At 40.9% G+C, this 4992-nt stretch overlaps 1 pseudogene; it reads left to right on the forward strand.

Annotated features, from left to right (window-relative positions):
- Window positions 1–2356: 2356 nt before the first annotated feature.
- LOC116101248 lies at window positions 2357–4340 on the forward strand (annotated as a pseudogene).
- The last annotated feature ends 652 nt before the right edge of the window (window positions 4341–4992 follow it).

Consider the following 4992-nt stretch of genomic DNA (forward strand, 5'->3'; position numbering starts at 1 on the left):
ATGGAAGGAGTTGCAGAGACTAACTATGGAGCAGAGACTGAAGGAAGGACAATCCAGCCTCATATATCTGTCTCCTGAGAGGCTCTGACAGTACCCGACTAATAAAAAAGTAGAGGCTCACAACGATCCATTGAACTGAGTACAGAGTCCCCAATGAAGGAGCTAGAGAAAGGACTGAAGAAGCTGAAGGGTTTGCAGCCCCTTAGGATGAACAATAATATGAACTAATTAGTACCCTCAGAGCTCCCAGGGACTAAAGCACCAACCAAGATTACACATGGTGGTACGGATTGCTCCAGCAGCATGTGTATAGTAGAGGATGGTCAATTAGGCCATCTTTGGAAGGAGAGGTCCTCAGCCCTGTGAAGATTGTGTTCCCCAGTGTTGGGAAATGCCAGGGCCAGTAAGTGGGAGAGCATGGGAAGGGGAGAGGGAACAGGAGTTTGTTATTGTTTTTTTGTTTGTTTGTTTGTTTTTTGAGGGGAAACTGGGAAAGAAGAAATCTTATGACATATAAATAAAGAAAATATCCAATAAAATAAAAAAATACCAAAATGTAGACATTCTATCAAAAGCAATCTACAGATTCAATGCAATCCCCATCACATTACCAACACAATTCTTCACAGACATGGACAGAGCAATTCTTAATGTGATATGGAAAAAGAAACAATAAAAAAACCTGGATAGCCAAAACAATTCTTAAAACTAAAAGAACTTCAGGGGAAATCACCTTCCTTTTCCTCAAGTGGTACAACAAAGCAATAGTGATAAAAACTGTACAGAATTGACACAGAGATATGCATGTGAATCAATAGAATAGAAAAGAAGATCCAGAAATAAACCCACACACTTATGATGGACAGTTCATCTTTGAAAAAGGAGCCAAAAATATACAACTTAAAACAAGAAAGCATCTTCAATAAATGGTGCTGTTCTAACTGGCAGTCTGTGTGTAAAAATTTAAAATGGATCCATATTTATCAACTTGCACAAAGCTCAAGTCCAACTGTATTAAGGACAACAATATAAAACCAGATACACTAAATCCAATAAAAGAGAAAGTGGGTAGGAACCTTGAACACATTGGCATGGTGGGTTTTTTCATAAATAGAATGAAAATTTCTCAGACTCTAATATCAAGAATTAATCATCCAGAGACAGTAGGTCTTCCAGGAGTGATAACACAAGATCATATCTGAGAGCACTACTGCTTGGAGCCCACAGGACCCAGTCATTGTTTAGCATCCTGGGACAGAATCCTTCTAGTTTCCATCTGTGAAAGGGGGCTGAACCTGTGCCACAATTATCTGAACCCCTGTCCAGACCCCCACTTCAGACCTGCCCACAGAAACAATTTTACTAGGAGCGCTAACACACCAAAGATCATATGAGTGGCGACGTAGCTAAAACCACAGGCTAACAGGCTCACAGGAGAAACAAACTCCAATCAGAAATAGTAAAACTAGCTAACACCAGAGATATCCAGATGCAAAGAAACAACTACAAGAACATAAGCAACAGAAACCAAAGCTACCAAGCATCATCAGAACCCAGTTCTCCCAACACAGGAAATCCTGGATACACCAATATACCTCTAAAGCAAGATTCTGAATTAAAAATCACATCTCATGATGAAGATAGAAGACTTTCAAAAGGACATAAATAAACCCCTTAATGAAATACAGGAGAACAAAGTAAACAGATAGAAGCCCTTAAAGAGGAAACACATAGGTCCCTTAAAGAAATACAAGAAAACCACAATCAAATGGGTGAAAGAATTGAACAAATCCATGCAGGGTCTTAAAATGGAAAGAGAAACAATAAATAAATCACAAAGGGAAACAACCCTTGAGATGTAAAACCTAGGAAAGAGACCAGAAGTCATAGATGCAAGAATCACCACAGGAATACAAGCCATAGAAGAGAAAAATCTCTTGCAGTGGGAGGCATATATAGGGGTTGGAATCTACTGAACCTATGTTGTCTAGGAGAGACCAGGTTGGAAGCCCTGTTGCTAAGCCAGGGATGGTGGAACCAATCCTGCATGCTGGGTATTGAATAAATGACTTGTATCCATATAGAAGGCTGGGATTTGAGCTGCTGTGGACTGAGACACATGAACTTGTGGACTCTACTGTTGCAGTGCAATAAGGGAAGGCATATAGCTTAACTGTGAAAAATGACTTGCAGAAGGTAGGCTGCTGGTTTGTAATTGTTGGGGTTCTACTTTACAAATATTAGGAGGGTCCGATGTGGTTATAGGTTTTGTACTCAATGAAGAGGTAGTGTAAGTACCAGCTCCTGATAATGATGCTGTAGGAGTGACTGACCTGACACAACTGGAATCTGCAGCATGGATTCATGGGAAAATGAGCTGGAATTAGCAGGGCTTGGTCCACTGGCACTGCTGCTGACACGACTCACAGTTGGAGGTGATATAGAGGTTACTGGGGACCCCATTCCCTTAGATTTGGAGAATTTTCCCATGCCTTCCATGCTCTTTTCCAGGTTCAGGAATTGTTAAGTTCTTCAATTCAACCATATAGATGGCAGCCAGTCTTTATGCAAAGCAGTCTTTCCCAGCCTTCCATGGTCCTCTCTCATACAGCTATCCACAGCATCCCAGATGTCCACCACCAGGAACTTGCCAAGGCACAATCAAGTCTTGCCTTTCAGCAGACTTCAAATACTCAGCCCATCCCTACACTTTATGAACATCAGGTGGGAGAGACATCAGGACTAGGAAGTTCTCTGCTGATTGATACACATCTTCTTCAGGCCAGAGCAAATCTTACTCAGGACTCAAATATTTACTCTGGACAAGTACAGCAGCCTGGTCAGACAAATTTTTAAAACACTGCCCAATCACCAAGAGCTCTCCAGCAGGTTACAGTAACTTTACTAGCATCTCACTTTCCTTTGACTAATTTTAGATCTACTGGAAAATCTCTGACTGCTTTGCCTCAGACACTTCAGCCCCAGTTACAGCACAGAACCCCACAAGCCCAGGCTCAGAGTTTGAGCCAACCTGCCCAAGTAAGCCAGCCTTTCAAAGGATTAATCCCTGCTGGAACATAGCATAGCAGGATGGCAACCACAGGGAAAATATCTGAAATGGAACTAAAAGCTTTTGGGAGTGGTATTGAGTATCAAACCAGGAACACCTCCAATTGGTCAAAGCACCATGCCAACATCGAGTCCATTCAGGGCTACATCAACAAATCCAAACAGTCAATCTAGCAAAATGTGTATCAGAAACCGTTCCAGTCAGCCCCTGACACAGTGACAATGGCACAGCCATTTCCTACACAGTTTGCACTCCCGATTCTCTCTCAGCCTAACCTGGTCCTGTAAGCGCCCCACATACTAACAGTTTCTCAGTGCCTATACAGAGGCCACCAATGGCACTGGCCAGTCAGATGCCTCCTCTGCTGACCACAGGCCTCATGAGCCATGTTCATTTGCCACATGTAGCCAGCGGTCCTTGTTGATCACTATCTGGAGTCAGAGGTAATCAGGCCCAGGCTGCGTTGAAAACTGAACAAGATATGAAGAAGAGAGCAGTGGAAAGAGGACTCAGTCACAAGACATTTGATCCTAGGTGTTGGAAAAGCAGAGAGTAGAGGTTCTTCAGTCCACACAGCGGTTCTTCTCTGAACAGCAACAGAGCAAACTGATAGGAGGCAAAGCCCAGAGAGTGAACAGTGATACAAGTAAACCTGAAATGCTGAATGACCCTCTTGGTACTTGTCAGGAAAAAGTAGAAGAAAAGGCACCTCCTGCACCAACCATAACCACCAAACCTGTTAGAACTAGACCAATCAAACCTCAGGCGATTAAAACCGAAGAAACAAAATATTATTGGCTAGGATAAAAGACTCAGGGGACAGCAGATGCTGGAGAGGTTGTAGAGAAAGAGGAATATTACTTCATTGCTGGTGGGATTGCAAACTGGTACAACCACTCTGGAAATCAGTTTGGCTATTCCTCCGGAAATTGGACATAGTTCTACCGCAGGACCCAGCTATACCACTCCTGGGCATATACCCAAAAGATGCTCCAATATGTAATAAGGATACATGCTCCACCAAGTTCATATCAGCCTTATTTATAATAGCCAGAACCTGGAAACAACCCAGATGTCCCTCAACAGAGGAGTGGATACAGAAATTATGGTACATCTACACAATGGAGTACTACTCAGCTATTAAAAACAATAAATTTATGGGGTTTTGTTTTTTACTTTCTTTTTTTTAATACAGTGTTCTGGATGTCTCTACAATTTTGTTCAAATGACTGCAGAACCTGCAAAACCTGTTGCTGCTATTGATGTATAACACACTGCTATAATTGATATATATATATATATGTATATATATATATATATATACATATATATATATATATATTGAAGTTTTTGAAACTTTAGCTGTGCTGTCAACTTTGGAAAACAGTATCCCAGTTTACTCTGTTGAGTTGGCATTGTACAGAAATTAACAGGCATATTGGTCTGGAAATGTTGAATTTAATTTTTTCCATTAGTACAGGGGTAATGCACTGTATTAAATATGTAATTTCTTAACTACATGCTTTTGATTACAAAAACTAATAAAGTATTCTCTTAATAATGAAAAAAAAAAGAGAAAATGTCAGGCAAAGAAGATACCTAAGAAAACATTAACACAACAGTAAAAGAAAATGCAAAATTCAAAAAGATCCTAGTCCAAAACATCCAGGAAATTTAGGACACAAAGATAAGACCAAACCTATAGATCACAGGAATATAAGATAGTGAATATTCCAAACTCAAAAGGCCAGTAAACATCTTCAAAAAATTATAGAAGAAAACATTTCTAACATAAAGAAAGAAATGACTGCTGAGGGGTGGTGGCACTCACCTTTAATCCCAGCACTTGGGAGGCAGAGACAGGTGGATTTTGGAGTTCAAGATCAGTCTGGTCTACAGGGTGAGTTCCAGGACAGCCAGGA

The sequence above is a fragment of the Mastomys coucha genome, unplaced genomic scaffold (assembly GCF_008632895.1).
Source record: "Mastomys coucha isolate ucsf_1 unplaced genomic scaffold, UCSF_Mcou_1 pScaffold21, whole genome shotgun sequence".
Classification (NCBI taxonomy): domain Eukaryota; kingdom Metazoa; phylum Chordata; class Mammalia; order Rodentia; family Muridae; genus Mastomys; species Mastomys coucha.